Source organism: Calidris pugnax, unplaced genomic scaffold, assembly GCF_001431845.1.
Source record: "Calidris pugnax isolate Ruff unplaced genomic scaffold, ASM143184v1 scaffold17, whole genome shotgun sequence".
NCBI lineage: Eukaryota > Metazoa > Chordata > Aves > Charadriiformes > Scolopacidae > Calidris > Calidris pugnax.
Window position 1 is genome coordinate 4,599,794 of NW_015090794.1, and position 19,918 is coordinate 4,619,711.

Sequence of the window (19,918 nt, forward strand, 5' to 3'; positions counted from 1 at the left end):
TGCCAGGCCCAGCTTGGGCACAGCATCCTCATCACCAGCCCAGGCTTGGCAGTCTGTGGAGGCTACCAGTCCTGCAGAGAAGGTGTCAGGAGGAAGCTGCCTGGAGGGCAATGGCAGGCCCATGATTCATAAAAGCAGCAGATAAATCTCCTAAGCCAGCAGTTCCTTCTAAATGCAAACAAATCCATCACAGTGCCTGTGGATGGGCTGCTCCCCAGACACCTTGCAGCAGCCTCTGCGGGAAGCAGTCTCACAAAGGCAATGGGGATCCTGGAGGCATCCAAACAGACCCATTCTACCACCAACTCCAGCACCCTGGAAAAAGCAAGTCTGCTACAGGCAGCCCTGGGAATGCCAACATCTATGGAGAGCCCCTCCAGAGACTCCAGCTCACGAGGGAGGCAACAAAGAACCCACCCTTGGAAGGGCCCAGGAGTTCATCCCTCTCACTCAGGCAAGGCCACTGTCTCCTTGCCTGTTCCTTGCAGTCTCACCCTGAGCCTGTCAGCCCTGCAGGGCAGGAACCACCTCTCCCACAACGTTTGGCATCCCAGACCTACTGCAACAGAAATGGCAGAGACTGTGCCAGTCTCACACCGGTTTTCATTGCTTCTTCTGCAAGAAGTACCCCACTGCTGGGTCCGAGAGGCATTGGCAGGAGCTCACCAGTGCCAGCAGTGTGCTGTTTGCAATGCTGTTGTGATGGCATTGGGTATGAGCCTGCTTTTGGGAGATTCTCAGGCTCTAAAACCTTCTCCCCTTCCTCCTGTGCATTTCTTTCCCCAAGTGTCTCAAGGCAAAGCTAGAGCTAAGAAGAGGCATTTGCTTTTCAGTCCAGCCCCTCTGCAATGGGCCTTGAAGAGCTTGTTAGCTGGCTGTGAATACAGAGCTGTCTGCCATGCTTCAGAGACCACTCACTTCTGCTTACAAAAGCTTTTCCACAGTTTGTTCTTCTAAAAGAAGCCAATTTATTTTTATTTGAAATCTATAAGAAACAATTGAATAGTAAAACTGTCAGATTTCATCTCTTTCATCAAAATGGCATAGTCATGTCTGGAATGTCAGCCCTGAATAACAACCCAGGTCCTTTATGTGCTCACACCCCCAAGTGCTCCTGCTGCAGGCATCAGGTAAGCCTTGCAGGGCACTGAGCTCTGCAGCGCACCCTGCCAAGGGCCACTTTTGCAGAGAGAGTTGAGTCCTAGTGGTCCTTCTCGCTCAGAAGCCACTCCCAAGGGCCTTTCGTGGGCAGAGACCCACAGTTAGTTTGTGATTTTAACCTTTCTGTTCCCAAAGACCAGGAGCTGAGACTGTCCCAAGTTTCAGGAAGTCTTTTTCCAGCTGTGTGCCATGTAGCATTCACAGGATGAGGCAGAGCACCTTCCCTTTGTACAGGAATATCCTTCTGTGGTGCTCTGAACCACCTGTGGAACAGCAAAGACTCAACTTTGTTGTGCAGGTGCTCATGGGACTGCTCCAGGAAGTTTTGGAGCTCAGCAAGCACCTCAAGCAAGGTTAAGAAGCAGGACAGAAGCAATGCCCATGGGTCTAGGTGTCAAAATTTCTTACTGGTACTCCTTCCCTCTGGGAGGCCCCAGACCAAGGCACTGGTGCTGAGCAGCCCTAGGAAAGTACAGTTGCCATCAACAACACACTTAAAACAAAAACCATGCTCTGAGCAAGAAGCCATCTGATATGCTGCTCCTTCCCAGTAGCTCTTAGCAAACCTCACAGGGGCAGGAACAGCAAGCAGAGGCCACTGTGCACTGAGGTCCCCCAAAGGACCATCAATCCATCATTACGGCCTCAAGATCATGCAGCTGTGTCCTTCCTCCTTACCACAAGTATGCCATTGTCCTATCTCTGTCCCATTCAAGGGACAGTACAGCCCAGGCACGAAGTGCTTCCCCCAGCAGGCAGCCATCCAAACCATTTCGATAAAACTACTTTGTATCTCTCCCCTAATTTCAGTTCAGTCACGGCAGAGCAGCCCACAGGATTTGAATGCAATTTTCTCATTGAGTTATACTAAATCCTTCAGGGAACAAGCCAAAATTATGTAGAACCCATAAAAATTAAAGCAACATTTCTATTCTGCATTTTAACTTTTTATTATTATTTAGAGTTAACCTTTTCTACTTCTAAATCATAAACTCATTTTACATTCCACTATCAGATATGGGCCATAAGCTACAGGAAACATGAGATGACTGTTTCATACACACAGGAGCTAAAAGACAATGGGGAACCCAGTGGTCATTGCTCCTCAGAACAAGACCTGGTGCAATAAATACACTCAAAACACACTAATCTGTAGTCCTCTTGTTAAAAGACGATGAAATGATGCCGATGAGACATGGATTATACTGCAACTCACCCAGCTCAGCTCAAAGTGCTTCACTGGCAGTGGACAGTCAAAGCAGTTTCACCCCAGCAGAGATTCTACCTCTGCTCCCAGGGTCATCTCCCTCAGATTTAAACACGACAGCTGGAAACCTGAGACATATGAACTTGGACTTAAATACTACAGCACATAAAAATCAGAAGAGCACATTTAAAACAGATGTGTTTTCTGCTAGGCTGCACAGGGCACCACTGCCTATAAGCAGCACTGGAGGCTGAAAGGAACTGCTCCCTTCCAAAGCATCACATATGAGTTGTCATTCCAGGGATGGAAACTGGGCTTGACGGATGGAGCGTTAAATTAATTATGACCTTGTCCATGTTAGCTGCCTGCAGGGCCAAGTTACTGAGGGCTGGTAAAACAGCTGCCAGGGTCACCGCTCATGCCCAGCCTGTCTGCTGGAGAGCAGCATGGTCCAGCCAGACCCAGCACCACTGCTCCAGCCCACCGCACCCATCCAGCTCTGGGGATGGGCTCCTGAGACTTCTCATACCACAAGAGTTAACGTAACATCATTCCAGCCTTCTGGAAGGAGGAACTGAAATGCCAACTATAGCCTTAGATGGAACAACAAAGGAGACCGGTTTGTGAATGTATGCTGATGGTAGTTTGATTTTCCCAGGAAGCACAGCCTCTCCTGTCCTGCTGGTAGTGCACCTGTGCAGCCAGTGTAGCCATGGCGGTGCAGGATCCTTTTCAGTTAAGCACTGGTGGTATCAGTATCTAAAATGCTTTGAAGCAGAACAAGGTATTCCTGGTAATGTACAGGGCGGGCACTCTCTCTCAGAAAGAAGCAACCAGTTTAATCGCCCTGTCAGTGCAAAGCAGCAGCTCGTGCCACAAATTTGCCCCTTAAATCAATTCCTGCCAAAGGTGCTGGTGTGCTGCTGGGGTCCATTGCACTCCCCACATATGGCTGATGGGTTTCCACACCGACCTCTCACAGCCGTCTACTGATAGCTGACAGAGTACATCCTTAAAGACAGGTTTCCCTCATCTCATGTGTTTGTTTTCCGTTCCTGCTGCCTTTCCAAATGCCAAGTCTTCTTTAAAAAGAAAGCACACAAAGCAGAGTTTAATTTATAAAACACTACTTTCTTTCTGAAATTCCAGCAAAGCTGAAACTTGACTTGAAAATTAACATCAGCTGCATTTCCTCTGCCTGTAATTAATTCCCTTCATGCCAAGTGTTACCTTGGGAAAGAGAACGTCATAAACGTATTCACCTGTCATTAAAAAAAGGCAAAGTAAATAATTCAAGAGATTTAAAAATAAATTCACACTTTCATAGAAATAGACTTCCAAGCTTCTTTTCATCTCCTCTCTGCAGTACCTTACTGTAATAGAACAGTGATACAAATATAAAGGGAGAGAACACAAAGCAGGTCCTGGGCCTGACTAGCTTGAAAACCAAAGGACTCTGTTTGCAGGGATGGAGCCCTGTGAAATACACACAAAGGCCTCCTGGATTTGCAGTCAGGTCCAAAGAAACCGAACTCTTGATATCCTGGAAAAAATACAGGCTTTCAAAGCAGACAAGGCTCCTTTGAATGGGGGAGGGAATCTGCGGTGCCTCCTCAGAGCTCTATGAAATGGGATATACAGCTGAGTTGTTTAACAGGGAACCACACCAGCTTTGCTGCTGCATTTATGATGTAATTTCATTACTATTTTGGTCCCAACTGGCACCTTCAAGCCTTACATTTATTAGTAGCATCCTCACTAGAATGGGATAGGTTCAAGACACTCCCAGTATTAAGAAGGATGCTGGCTGCATCTGCTCTTCATAAGGTCCTGTGTGCATCCGAAGGAGGCCAGGAGAGGGACACATGCACCCAGCTCCACTGCTGTGGACCTCAGCTCACCAAGCAGCCATGGGCAGAATGATTCCTAGGGTGCCCACCAGCAGCTGACCCAGCTAACACAGGAACAGAGGGTGGCCCACCACATCTATGCTATAAAATACTAAGATGACTGTGAACACAGGCAAGCACACTGGCATGGCATTGACACATTTACACAAATGCCACATCTCACACTTGCTGTATGTACGTGCTGCATTAACTGGTGTTGGTCTGCAACACCGAGGGCAGCCCAAGTGCTGTGCCAGACAGAACCACAGAATCTTAATGGTTGGAAAGGACCCTTAAGATCACCAAGTCCAACCATACACACACAAAAAACCCCCACAATCGCCACCACTACAGCATGGCCTGAAGCACTAGAGCATGCTCTGACATGCACACCCCCCAAAGCAGGATGGTCCAGTGCCAAGGGTGATACATACTTCATGTCCTTCTGACTAGATGTAAAAGCAGGTGGCTGGCTGTCGTGACCACTAAAGCCACCCCAGCCATGGAACCGTGGGCTATCACCATCAAGGTCCTGACCAAGCTGCCGGGTAGAAGCTGGGGCTGTTCACGGCTTGTGTGCTGCCAGAGTTCATCACTGTCCAATGTCCAGAAGGACCCCACTCAGGGACTTGTTCCAGACAGAACTGGCCCTGCAGCAATTAAAAGACATTTTGGGAATGATGGGCTTGGAGATAATCCCTCTGGGGTCCCTAAAAAGAAGGAGGAAGAGTCTTTCCTGACTCCACTTATGCCCAGGATATTTTGAACCAAGGCACTGAGGCTACATAGGATTGCTGCTCCTTCAACCTACCAGCATGTGCCTGACTTTTCTACACAGAATTAGGAAAAATAACTCTTAATATCAGGTAATAATGATCCATCACTTTTAGTATCTTCAAAATCTGTAGAAATTTATTTCCTAGAGTACTTGAAAATTACTCTTTGCTATTGGCTAGCTAAACAATGTCTTTAATGCTAAACAGCTTTCCAGGGGCGTTGCAGGTAGTTTAGATCAGTAATTATCCTTTGGGGGAGCACTCACACAATTAAGCATTCCTCTGCAGCTCTCACAGCCTCAGTGGAGGAGTCCCAGGTTCAGCACTCACAGACTGAGGCAGGGAGCTGTGCAGAGGCAGAGTCTGACTTTTCCCACTAAAGAACTGGCTTTTAAGTAGACAGAGATCAGCTTGTATCTTTCTGACTGCCTGATCCCTCGTTTCCTCCCTTGCCATCTGCCAAGCTAAACTCTCTGCTTACAGGTCAAATGTGGTTTATTTTTGAGAAATTCTTTTTTTCTTTTTCATAGGAGCAGCAACAAGAGTAGGAAGTTCTTTGACCTCCAAGCCACAGTTGTCTGCAGTGCCTTCCTGCTGAAGTCAGGAGGCTTCCTGTCAAGTGAACTTACATATACCTACCTCATACAGCAAAAAGAGTGAAGCCACCTGCCAGCCAAGAGCAAGAAGCAGCAATTCCTGGCAGCTCCATTCAGAACAATGATGCCATAATGTTCTTTAATGTAGCTTTTGTGCCCCAAACACCATCCTGCTCTCACTGACTGAGATAAAGTCAGATACTTCCATGGCACAAAGGAGGCATGTAGACATTATTGAATGCTGCCCAATGACTTCATACCAAGTCTCCTAGTTGGGCAGCTCTGGGGCAAGATGCTCTCAGATCCTCACCAGAAGCACACGGCTTCCTGAAAGAACTGCATGTTATTCCTCACTACATGAAGAGCTCCTGTTATCTTTTAGTTCAGCACAGAGTACACATATCCATATCGAACAGCTCTTTGCTCAAATTGTACATCATGCAAACCTCCCCGTAGCCTGCCTGCTTTCCCAGAGTCTTTCAAAAAATGCTTCCAGCATGTACTGGCAAGAAGGAGGTTCATAGCAGGTCTGCAGCATCAAATACTCAGACCTCCTGATGCAGGTCTGGTTCAGACTGGCTCACAAAGGGATCCTGTCAGCATCTCCTGCTGGGACTGTGTGGGACACCAGTGTTCTTTGGGCCCATGAAAACTGGCTTGCTGCTGGCTGTGACAGGGAGGAAAACCTTGTCTTACGATCTCAGTATTTGTCCTTGCAGTGGTTCTTGGGGGAAGGAGACAAGGAGACCAGGCAACAACTACACCTCCAGGGTTGTGCTGCAGGAGCAGGAGAGCTCAGACCATGCATGGCCTGTAATGGCCTGACCCAGGAGGTGACTGAGCAAAGACTGTGGAGGGGTTGTGAAAGATGTGCTCAGGATCTGGCATGCATGTGGATCTGGAAGCCTGGCACAGGGCACTTTGGTCATCTGCTGGACGTGAGGGAACAGGAGCTCCATCTCAGCACAGCTTCTGTCAGAGTTGTTCTCGGTCTGCCTCAGTACCTGCCACTCCTCTGCTTGGGAGGAGGGAGAAGAGCTTCTCTTTGATAGAATTTCATTTGTTCTCTTTTGCAATCTCAACAGCAGGATGGAAGCAGATAATGTGCAATTTGTTTTAACTCTGCTTTATCTTGTCAGTCCTAGCTACAATACTGCAGCAAGCATCATTCTGAAGAATAAAGATGCGATGGTGCAGGGTGAGATTCTGCAAACCCTATTGATTACATCACAAGTCATCACTATAAATATTTGAAGGAGAGAAAAACCCTTGTTCTATCTAAACATGCTCATGTAACAAAATGTGCAATTGAGAATGAGTGAGAGATGGCTCTAACAGGACACAGATATTAGAAAGCAAACCATTTAAGCTGCTTACCTTTCAACCTAAATAACATCCATTAAATGGAGCGTCGTGGGACTCACACTTTGAAGAGAGAAATACAAAGGGCTCAGTGTGCAGGAGCCTCAGAAGCACAGACAGCATGTCATGAAGGAAACACTGTGTTCCTAATCACTACAGAGAAATTAAAGCACTTTCTACAGCTCCTTTTGGGGCCAAGAACCACTGCAAAAATGGAATGATGAAACCTAGAATTTCTGGGTGCATCTGTGCTGAGCGGAGGAGGGTGCTGACAGCATTTACAGACATGAGGACACCAGTGCAGCAGAGCAGCTCGTTTACACCCTGCTCATTATTCCAGGTTTGTCATCGTGCCAAGGCTGTTCTCAGCATGGAGGAAGCAGAGAGAACAGGGTTGTCTGGCAGTCCCTGGCCTGTCAGCTCTCCGGAAGGACCCTGGGCTCCTGCTTTTCTCCAGAATAAAAGTCAAATCCTGGGAGAAGATGCTGCAGGCAGTCAACATTGGCATTTAGCAGCTGAGGGCTCCTGCCAAATCTGTCAGGGTGATTTGCATGGCCATGGGCAGCAGTCCCAAAGCCAGCACCTGTGGTCGCATACCCCGTTTCTCTCCTTGTCTATAGAAAGCAACCCTGATTCATTCGTTTAGCTTGTATTGATCCTCTTTTCTTTATTTTTACGAGAAATGAATTGTGAGGAGCTTTTTCTCTGTTTAAACTTGAGGAGATATTGTTCAAGGACTTGCTGTGATGTTTCTCTATCTGACAGCTTTATTGGGTAATAGCCATTGATGGTATATGTGTGCACAGACAGTCAGACCTTTTATACTATGTGTATTCCCATAAAAATGATTGGTTTTCAGGTGTTATTCTAGCATTGTTGTGATTGTACCACGAGACCAAGCAGCCTAAAAGGCAGAAGTGAACTGAAGGCAGATTAGTAGGCGTGCATTGATTCTCCCTGCCCTCCACGCCCCAGCAGGGAGAAGCCAGGCTGCTATCTGCTTGCTAAAGACAAACAGCACAGAAGGGGAAAGCACAGCTCTGCTGGAGTTCAATCAGCAAATAACACTCAGGCATCCCAGTTCCCCTGGGGAATCGTATTTCCCTGCCATCTTGAACCAAGCTGGAGGGATTGGTTTGCACCTAACGAGCCAGACATGGATATTCTGTCACCTGAGGCACGTTCTGCCCATGACAGTGTCCCTTACACAAGCTGCAGAAGTGCCCAGGCAGAGAGTGCTGGGGCTGTTCTTCAGCAGGGAAACAACCAGAGCCCACCGCCCTCCAGGGCCTTGGGAAGCCCATCTCAGCCCCTGGCTCTCCCAAAACAGCCTTTGAGTGGCCTACACACTGCTGCAATGAGAGCAGCAATTCATGCAGACAGTAGCTCTGCTTATGGTGTGGCTTGACTGGATGGTCACTGAGGGCTCACGTATTTACTAACGTGTTATAAAAGACTGTCCGCCGTGCTCAGCTTGCTGGAGGGGTTTCAATCCTACTGCTCCTAAAGCAAAAGACAGTCCCCCTTAAAAGCAAGGCTGAAGGCATAATTGATGCTACTAGCAGCCCCGTTAACTCTAATTCCAAAAAAGAAACTGTGCTTCTGTTAATTTATTAGCTAGTGCCATTAACTACCATTAGTTAATTATCACACATTAATTGTAATTGGGATTTCAGATAATTTAGAGTTTGATTGCTTACCTTCTTGTCAGTGGTTTCAAAACCCCAGCCAGCCAGAAATGAAAAAGTTTAAATGTTATGCCAGGGATGGATGGCTCACTTTGGCACTGGCAAGTGAAGGTAACGAGGAAGAGTCACCGATTATTTCAAAAACGAAGAACAGATGTTCCACATATTAAGGACCTATTATGCTAAGTGTCATTCCAGTGACTTGTGGGAGCGGCACACTCATTTGACTAAGATTAGCTGTTCCAGCAAGGTTATTTATGCTTTAATGTAATTAGTTATGCCAGTATTGATAAAGAAGAAAAAAAATACAACCTGGCAACGAAGCACCACTACCTCATCACAAGACTATCTCCTTGAGTTCAAGCTTCCTCAAAAATCTCAGCAGAGTTCCTTCCTTTTCTGTGCTTCAGGATAAAAGGGGATGTGTTTGTTGAACCAGGACCCCAAAACCAGACGGTTTTGGAAAAAATATTGGCATGCCACCCTGCTGGGAAGCAGTGGAATGGCTAGAGATCCATTCTCCGTCTAGGAGAAACAGCTCCATGCACTTAGTGACTGAAACTATATTGACTCCAATTACCCCTACTGTAGTTTGGTTAACTTTTCCTTGGGCTGCACCAGGCAGGACTTTGGTCTAGAAACTAAAAAATAAAATCTCATTCAATTTGGCACTCTTTTTCTGGGCTTGACCTGATACAGCTATCATGATAAGGGAACTGGTGTTCCTGGGAGCTGCTGAAAGGACATAGAGATCTTTTTCTATGCACATATTATTATTATTGTTAAGGTATAACCAGAAGCCTGGGGATGGTATCGGTGTTTGTAAGCTGTGCCAGCTGCCTATGCTCCAGAGGCGTAGTAAAACACACAACAATTTATTGTCATTTAGACAGTTGTTCTACCATGCAATGACCCCTCCCCACCCGGGAAGGGGAATCGGGATAAACAAGGAAACCTGAGGGTTGAAATATAAACAGATTTAATAGAGTAAGACTAGTTAATTAACATTGATGGTACTGAAGAACCAATATTGATCCTGATACCAGTATAAAATATACAAGGATGATACTAAGCCAATTCTCTCAGCAGGAAGCTGTGCACTCCCAGCAGGGGACAGCAAATGTCGGACACTGCGAGCGCTGTGGCTTTTGGAAAAAGGGAAGGGCTCAGGGGTCTGGCACCAGGACAAGAAGTTCTCTGGATGACTGCCATCAAGGAAGAGAGAACTTCACAGCAATTTGAATTTATATTGAATATGATGTCCATGGTATGAAATAATCCTGTTGGCCAGCTTGGGTCCAGTGCCTGAGTCTCGCTCCTCCTCATGCCTGCACTTGGCGTGGCTCAAAAATGCTGAGACCATATATTCACAACATTTTTCACAAATTCAGACACTAATGTCTTCTAAAAGTGCAGTTTTCATCCATGTGCTGCCACTAGCCCCCCCAGACCACCCACCCCCAGCCCACACCACATGCTTGCGGGCGGCAAACTTCTCCCACGCTCAAGAAATGGAACATCACGGCAAGAAGAAATGAGACTCTCTGAGCGCATGCAAATGGCTTGCGAAATCTGCAGGAAACCCACTTTAAAAGCTTGCAACGTATTCAAATAGTCTAGCAGTAAGTTTTCAAACAAACAGCTGTTTCAAGAAACCCAGCTCGGAATCCACCCTCTCTCCTCCACGACGCGTGTCAAACCTCCATCAGACGCTTGCCACCTGTTCCCGCTTCCCAGGCGAACAATCCTTGTTCATCAAAGTAACAAAGCTGTTTTCAATTTGAAAGCAACAAATCAAAGTTTAATTATTTTGTCCTTCAGAGCTTAATGCTATCTTTTAGGAAAGCTTTTTTAGATATGAAGGACTATCATTGGCTGGCTCAAAAAGGGAATAATTGAATGACAGCTGAAAAAACACTTCTAAGGACAATAGTATTTGTCAGTCTGGTATTTTTCACTCTGAAGACAAAACGCATTTTATCAACACCCTGAAATTATTTTGTCAACAAAATTCATTTTGTAGCATTACCTTCATCTGTCAAGCTGGCAGAACATTCTCCAGAGTGTTTTAAAAACCATTTTGCTAACACAATTAATTTCTGCAAAATTAAGTTTTGCCTTTTAAAGGTATGTGTGGGCAGGCGTTGCAATACCTGCAGAGAAGGTGTGAAGAGCAGCACCATTAGTTCACACCCAGCCAGAAAGGGGCCGTGAGTTCAAAACCCTGCCAGTAAAACACGACCTCAGCCCGACACAAGCTGAAATAAGGAGATGCAACAAACGACCAGCTACATGTAGGCAAGAATCCTGCTTGATTAAACCTTGCTTTTAAAAGTTACTTACTTTCGCCAAAAACATTTCAAGGAGCTTTATGCAATATGTGGCACAGCAGTTAGATAAATGTGTGTGTGCAAACACAAAAGAAAGCATTACCACCCTAAAACAAGTGACTTGGGCCACATGGAAGATGTACCAGTAGCCCACACAACAGCAATACGTGCAGTTAATGGAGAAGGACCTTTTATACACTTGGTGCTGGGGTTCTTTGCCATATAGTGGATTTTCAATGGGAATTTTTTCCAAAAGCTTCACCGTGACTCAGACATCAAATTCTCAAATATTTTCTACGTTTCCTCTCAGAATCTCTTGACTGCCTTTCTACTTGAATTTAGATTTCTGGTGGATAGAATTCAGGTGGGCTTCTGTAAGTGGTCAATTTTCCTTGAACCCATTTTGTTTTATGAGAACACAATCCACAAAGAGGTCAAATAACTTTCCCAAGGCCATGCATTCAATCAGCATCAGGTAACGGAATAAAAGCTAAGCTCCCTGCTTCACAGTGCATCCCCCAGGCAACAATACCAGGGAAGGTTCCTCATGCATTGCCAGAATTACACATGCACATGCCTAGATGAATAATGAATAAGGTCAGATGTTCTCAAACACGTTTATGTCTGAGTTTGTAGGGACAGAAAGCATCTTCTTCTTCACAGCTCACAGGTTGCATTTTGGAACACTGAAAAGGTTAAAGGAAAAGGCATTTCTAAAGCTTTAGAAATTAATTTATGGGCCACTGAAATACATTTTCCAAGATCTGTGTAACTGTGGGACATTTCCTGAAATCAGTTGGTAACTGGAGAAAAGGCTTGAACTGAAGCGTGGGTCTCCCCAGACTTCTAGCCCTCTATTCAGGAGCACAAATCCACAGATGCTCACACATATAAATACGAGAGCTGATCAACGCTGAGTTTGTAGGGACAGAAAGCATCTTCTTCTTCACAGCTCACAGGTTGCATTTTGGAACACTGAAAAGGTTAAAGGAAAAGGCATTTCTAAAGCTTTAGAAATTAATTTATGGGCCACTGAAATACATTTTCCAAGATCTGTGTAACTGTGGGACATTTCCTGAAATCAGTTGGTAACTGGAGAAAAGGCTTGAACTGAAGCGTGGGTCTCCCCAGACTTCTAGCCCTCTATTCAGGAGCACAAATCCACAGATGCTCACACATATAAATACGAGAGCTGATCAATGAAGTCAGACATGCAAATTTATACTGTATACTAAGACATACTCATAACTGTTATGTCTGGAAACAAAACGATCCATCAAAAAGCTCTCTTTAACCTTTTTCCTACATCTTCTACCAGTTCCTATCATAAGCCTCAGTCTCAAAAGGACAACTTGTGGTGCAAGTTTCTGCCTCTCACCATGGTTTTATTTTTCTAGTCTTCTGCAATGCACTTTCTGATTTCCTGGACATGGATTCAGGCTGATGCAAGGAAAAGCTGCTCAGCTTCAGGAAGGACGAAGTCAGACATGCAAATTTCTACTGTATACTAAGACATACTGATAACTGTTATGCCCGGAAACAAAACGATCCATCAAAAAGCTCTCTTTAACCTTTTTCCTACATCTTCTACCAGTTCCTATCATAAGCCTCAGTCTCAAAAGGACAACTTGTGGTGCAAGTTTCTGCCTCTCACCATGGTTTTATTTTTCTAGTTTTATGCAATGCACTTTGTGATTTCTTGGACATGGATTCAGGCTGAAGCAAGGAAAAGCTGCTCAGCTTCAGGAAGGAAAAGCCAGAAACCTGCACAGGTTTCAGAGCAAACACAAATTCTTTCCAGATGTGATAGTGTCTGTGCAGTTCCTTCTTTATGACTTGCCGTTGCTGTTGCATTGGTTTCACATGGCAAGGTTCTGGTACCCAACCCCGCTCAGAAGGAGGAGGGAGAGGATCTGGGAGTGTAGGAGTGAAGTTGAGCCTGGGAAGAAGGGAGGGTGGGAGGAAGGTGTTTTTAGTGTTGTTTTTCTTCTCAGTGTCCTATTCTATTTTTAATTCACAATAAATTAAATTAATCTTCCCCAAGTCAAGTCTCTTTTGCCTGTGATGGTGATCTCCCTGTCCTATCTTCACACACAAGCTTTTTCATCTTACTTTCTCCCCCTGTCTTGCTGAGTGGGGAACGTGTGAGAGCAGATTTGTGGGCACCTGCAGCTTTTTCATCTTACTTTCTCCCCGTCTTGCTGACAGGGGAAAGTGTGAGAGCAGATTTGTGGGCACCTGCAGCCAGCCAGGGTTAACTCACCACAAGGGCTAATGGCTGAGCTGGAAAACTTGAACCTCCCCACAGTGGCTGATACAGCTGGTTATCTCTTACCTCTGTGCTGCCTGATGGGTGCCCTGAGAACCCAGACCTTCAATGCATTCACTGTCATGGAGATAAATCTGATACATCCCTCCCCTGTCCTGTCTTTGCTGGGGTTTGTAACCACTGCTACTCATCCCCTCTCCCATTGCTGCCAAGGTTTTCACAATCACATGAATTAAATAGACCTGGGCCCCTTTTTGACACCGAATCATTAATTCATTAATCTGTTTTTCATATTTCTAAATAGAAACAGACATGACTGGTGTGGATAATCAATACTGTGTTCTCTCATTCCTCTCAGTTCACATCATTTTAGAATCTACTCTGCTTTTAATCTTGGGTCTTTTTAATAGGAATTGGTTTTGTGAAGAATTTGACACTTCATTATGGCAGCCCCATGCTAATAGATTTAATAATTCATTCATATCTGCATTGGTCACTTTTAACTGATATTACACATTCCAGGGCTGTTTCATGACTCTATGTTCTTGTGAGCCAGTAACAGCTTTGGCCTTCCCCAGTGATCTCCCATTGCATTACCAACACACAGGGACCGCATCTGTCAAGACTCCAAACATGGCCTGGAAAAAGAGTGAAGATCTCCTTACACTGATCTTGAGAGCATTAGGAAATAAACTGTAGGTAAAGAGTGAAATCCAACAGACTGCTAGAGCAACACAAAACAGACCTACCAACAGAATCAGGGAATAAAGTACACAGACAGAGCAGCATGGTGATGACAAATCTACTGAGCCCTTAGAAATGTCCAGCACGACACACTGCAGGGCCTTCTGCTGAAAATACAATGACAATCCTCGTCACAGCAAGAAAAGAGGCAAATACAAATCCCACCCTCAGAACAGACTGAACAGGCTATATTTCTGGCTGAGTTCATAACCGCTAACAGCATCTCACTAAATCATTATTATAATTTAATTCATATAACTTTTTCTGCAAGTCTGATGGCCGTACAGCCTTACTGTTGGTGTGGGATCACTTTACCCGCATCAGAAGCAGAAAGAAGCAGTTGTATACAGCCAGCAGATTAGGGAGGCACTGAGAATGGATATCCTATCCATCAAAATCACAGCTGAGCTTCAGACAGAATGTAAAGCACTGCCTTGGCACCCGGCCTGGACACCACACCTCACAGCCCCCCTCGACTGGGAAGCGGATGTGACTGGTCAGCATTTTGCAAATTGGCTCCCTCCAGAGCCTGGAGCTTCTTTTGCTGCCATTCACACACAAGGAGCACTCACAGCGTTTCTGATCACAGATCCCCACTGGGTAAGTGTACCCAGATGTCCAGCTTGAGAGCTCAGAGCAATTGCAGAGTTAAGGCAACAGAGCCCCAAGCTGCCAGTGCTCTAGATGCAGTGCCCTCGCACACGCTGAGAGCATACCCCAGCATGGCAGTCAAAAAGCAATGGCCAGAGCTTTATCATGGAAGGAGAAGCACTTTCATCTTGTATGAGAAGTTTGGATATCAACTGTCAGGTGGACTTCACTTAAAGGAGCAATTCAAATGGGTCCCAGCGGTCCTTGAGAAATAAGGACTCCCATGCATGATCAAGGACAAAAATGAGAGCACTGCATGTTGTTTACATTTCAGGAACAGCACTTCCACAAAGACAAACCATCACATGGCACTTTACAAGTTGTTCTTCAGCACCTCTCCATAGTCTCTGCAACCCAGAAAGGCAAAGAAGCCCAAAGGCTACAGACGAACAAGATGGAGAGCTCTGAGGCTGCCAAGCAGCTGATCCACTTGACAAAAGAGATTCCTGATGCCAAGAGGAGGATTCAGTGGAATTAGACAACAGGATACCAAAATACAAAGATGAGATGCAAAGCAACAGCACTAAGAGAAAATAGTTTTGACGACTGCACAGCATTAATTAGTCCAAAGGCAAAAACTACAGAAGGCCACAGGACTCAGTACATGTCTGTGGGGTGACACCTCACTGGCTTTGGGGGTTCCCCCAGTGACAACTCTGGCCACATTGCACGCACACAACTATAGCACAAGAAGCCACCGAAGTCCAGGGTGCTTTCTCTCATGATATACTTGTTCATTTTGCAAGTCAGTCTTGTGTTTTTGTACATTACTGCTACAAGCCCTGTTAGGCCTGTGACATGAGACCAGTCTGGGAATGAAGCCCAAAGGAGTGAGCAAACCTCAGAGGTCAAAAGTTTGGACCACACTGGGTGTCAGCAGATGTGCTCAGCAATGCTGACCTGCCCAGGTGCTGGGTGGCTGAACCAACAGATGCCATCAAAGAGAAAAGGGACTCAAAAACCATTGGGAGCCTGAAGCCCCATGGCTGCTCTCTCTGGGCACACACACATCGTGACCTTATAGCACTTCTACACTCCAAAAAATGTTGGTCACAGAGTACATATCAGGAGACAAGCACAGAGACACTATTTTGGAGCAGGAAAAGGTGGCACTAAGCTCTCAGAAATCAAGTGCCAATCTGCACTTTTACTGTAAAGATTCATCTGAGCCAGCAGCACTTCCATTACTGCCATGCAGGGGCCAGATGTGCACAAAATTAATCACGGGCACAGGTATGCAAAGGGCTTAGGTCTGTTACTAGGGCTGTGAAATATTCTCCACGCTCACCCAGAGGTAGCCCAGGTTTGCTAGCCCAGCAGCATAACATGCTTGCCCTAGTCAAAAAGCCATGCTAAAGCCTGCTTACCACAAGCATCTGCCGCGTACTGGATAATTAGCCTGTGATGTGGAGCCTGATGAAAGCTCCTACATGCCAGCATGGCAGGGTGGAGGAGGTTCAGAGACTGGAACAAAGTCACTTGAATACATAAAAGCAGCCAGAAATGGTGAGATAACATGCTGGAATGAGGTTCACAGTCCCTGTCTTTTAGGTGAAACCCCATGCCTTTATAAGGGAGGTATCTTTTCCTGGCAGGCAGCCTAACTTTTGCACAGATCCTCAGCACAACAGGTCCTAGTTTTACCCCTTGTAACTGTAGAGAGCTCTAGTTTACCCCTGAACTCTGTGGTTTCTCTTGAAACCAAACCAATTGTCCTTTCTGTTAGCATCATGTGCCTCAGGGCGGGCCTTCTAATAGAAAACAGTTTGTGTTATTTAAAACATGGAAGTTCACAAAATTGACTTCAAACAGCCCAGACAAAAAAGGCAGATAACATATCTGCTGCAAATTCCAAAGAAAGAAACCCACATCTATTTCTTTAAGGTAACAGGAGAACCTGAAAGAGACATTAACAGCTTCTTTAATCATGATTACAGAAGATGATGTTCTCCTTTCCTGAAATGAATGAACACATTGGTAGTTGGCCCTCAAACCCTCCTTAGCTGAATGACAATTGCTCTATACTGGATTTTAAACCACACTGAACAAAGCCTGCGTTTCCTTTTGTTGTTGCTATAGTAAAATGACCAGGGCTGTTCCTCTTGGCACAGGAATTGCTCTGTATAAAAGGTTATAAACCAGGCCAGGTTCAGCTCACCCAAAGAGAAAGCTACAAAAGATGAGCTAAATAGCCCTACCCTGCACTTCTCACTCTGTCCTGAGGGGAATATCCTGTAACCTGAGAGGTCTTTCCCAGCTTTTGCTTTGATGGCTTTGCAAGGGGAATATTTACCCCTGAGTCACAAAGAAGCTACTTCATTTCTAAAAGTAAAACTGCAGAACATTATACCAACTTCTGTTCAGGGAGTATAAGTCACCCCAGACCCTATAACACTGCCTTGGCAGTGGAAAAAGCTCCCATGCAAAGATGAAGGCAGTGAACCAGAGGTGGCACATGGAGCTGCTGCACCTTACTTCTTGAGTCAGCTCCAGCATGAGTTCTCACAGGGTCACAGCCTCCTTCAGAGCACCCACCCGCTCCAGCATGGAGTCCTCCACGGGCTGCATGTGGATATCTGCTCCACCGTGGACCTCCATGGGCTGCAGGGGGACAGCCTGCCTCATCATGGTCTTCACCATGGGCTACAGTGCCTGGAGCATCTCCTCCCCTGCCTTCTTCACTGACCTTGGTGTCTGCAGAGTTGTCTCTCACGTATTCTCACTCCTCTCTCCCAGCTGCTGTTGCACAGCAGTTTTTACCCCTTCCTAAAATAAGTTATCAGAGAGGCGCTACCACTGTCACTGATGAGCTCAGCTTTGGCCAGTGGTGGGTCAGTCATGGACCTGCCTGGAACTCTCTCTGTCCAACGTGGGGCCAGCTCCTGGTATCTTCTCACAGAATCCACCTTTACAGCACCCCCACTCCCAAAATCTTGCCACATAAACTCAATACAGATAGCAACAGAGGAACACAGCGCAAGCTGCCTGCTCTGTGCTCCTCCTGTTCCCTGCCCCCTCCGTAGCAGATCACGGAGGAGAACATGGGACCTAGCACATAAGCAAAGGGGCTGAGAGGTGGATCACACAGGATAAGTGCCTTTAACTGATACACACACCTCTGGCACTAGCACCCTTGTCACCTAATCCCAGGAAGTATTTATTAATGAAACTTTCCTGACTGTTGATTCATTTGATTGTTAAAGCTTGTGGAACTCGTACTGTTATTATTCATTGTTATTAATGTTCACAGCTCAGCCTCTCTCTTTCCAATATGCTCCACAGAGGAAATCGAAGGCTGAAGCCAATCGTTACAGTAAATGAATGATGGAGCCGCTTGAGGATAGGAGTAAGCCTACTGCTCTGGGGCTGTTGCAGGTTATTGGGAGTAAGTTAATCTTCACACACAAGGACTGCAAAACAAGAAGCTGTTTCAGGTGGGTTCTCTGGTCTGTGCACTGCTTCCTCAGTCAAGTTGTCAGTGAACATCAGCCTAACAAAGCTGTCTATGTGCAATACCAGTGACCTAGGATGACATATGGAAACAGATCTGAGTCCAGTAGGAGCATGGCCCCTGCTAAATGGGTTCAACACAAAGACAGATGCTACAGGCAACTCGGCACAGCCCTGAAGAGAACACACCTCTATATGACTGCACATCCTGAATAAAAGCCAAGTGGCTATCCTCAGTAAGTTTTTTCCTCTCATCTCTTCTGCAGCTGCTCATTCCCCACAAAAGGCTAGGACAACACCAGCAGGGCACAGCGGGTGGTAGACTAGAGCTCAGGAGTGCAACACCTGAATGTGCTGTGTAGAGGGAGAATGACGTGCTGCTTGCTTCGGTACCCTCCCTCTCTTCCCCTTCTCCAAGCCTCTCTTCCTCTCCTCTGGCTTTCCACAGTCTCTTTGCTACATGATGTTTGCAAAGTCTTGCACCATTTATGAACTCCCCAGGCCAGAATGGTAGTGCTCCTACCTGTCTGGTAGTCGAGATCCTTCTAAATCCTCAGTAGCATTCTAACACCAGTTTTCCAGAATATATTTGTTCATGTTATATCTTCAGAGACTACAGAGCTGTCACATACCATATTCAACCTATTATTCATCTCAAACAGAGAATTCTGCAAAGCAAGAAGAAATAAAAGAGAGTTTAATACAGCTTTACTAAAATGGAATTTGCCAAAGACTCATAGAAAAATGGATTTAATTAGGGCTGCTAATGGGGAACAGTTTGTTCCTGTGATTTAAAGCAGAAGTTAGATAGTGTCTATAATTTCAACATTTTAAATTATATATAGGGGGTTATTTCTCATTTCTACCTTAATTATAAAAATCCATCTTTATGAATCACAGTTTTGAGGCAAATAAAGCAAAGGCAGCAAAAATGATATTTTATTTAATAAAACTTGTAAGAACTCACAGAAGAAGCGGAAGACACTTCAGTATGGATAAAGCAGACTCACCATAGCAAATAATAGTTCAGGCAGTCCTCTGTATGTTACCTGAGGACAGCACAACAAGGTTCATTTTTTACTTGGGAAAAGGTGTGTAAAGGAAGATGTGTTCTGATATAAAAAATGAAGGTAAGTATGGTTTTTATGCAATGGGAAAGTCCTCCATTTCATTCTGCACCTAAGCAGCCTATTAGAGTTGCAGGCATTAATTGGCCTAACGTGCTCCAACTGGTAATCCCATATTCTAGAAGTCTCTGCTACCCCTTATTACATTGATTACTGTCAGAATCTCTGAACTGCCTGAAAATTGCCTCTCCAGATAAAAGGGCCAATAGCTCTTGTTAGAACCACTCCTCCTGAGTCTCCTCTGTGCCTTTGATTTTATTTAAAACTAACAAACGTCACTTTTGTGAAATTCCTCCTGTTAGCTGGCTCTGACCAGATGACCTAAGTAAATGAGTCCCAGCATTGTAAAAGTGCTGATTAATTTAATAGCAAATAACCCAGACAACTGACTAGCAAGCTAGGCCTAGCTGCTGTCACTGCTGCAGCTTCTGCACTCAGTGTAATGCATTTTAATACTGCACCTCGGATCAGAACGGAATCAATGAGTGAAGTTCAAATGTGGCACATTTCCTATTTCCCTGACAGCTTATTTCATGGATCACAGGGACCAAAGTACAGCTGCTTATTCAACAGAGGAAAGAATGAATCAATTTTCATTCTTTAATACACTGTGTGACCTATTCTCTGATGCTCTATCCTTTACAATGGCTCTAGTCTTTTCAAGGCCT

The 19,918-nt window shown here is 45.4% G+C and overlaps 1 long non-coding RNA gene across 1 annotated transcript in view; it reads right to left on the reverse strand.

Annotated features, from left to right (window-relative positions):
- The window catches only part of LOC106884753, a 35,183-nt gene that overhangs the window by 10,936 nt on the left and 4,329 nt on the right, over positions 1 to 19,918 (reverse strand). The window contains exon 2 of the long non-coding RNA XR_001411280.1: positions 18,647 to 18,791. This is a non-coding gene — a long non-coding RNA (uncharacterized LOC106884753). The remainder of the gene's footprint in view (positions 1 to 18,646; positions 18,792 to 19,918) is intronic.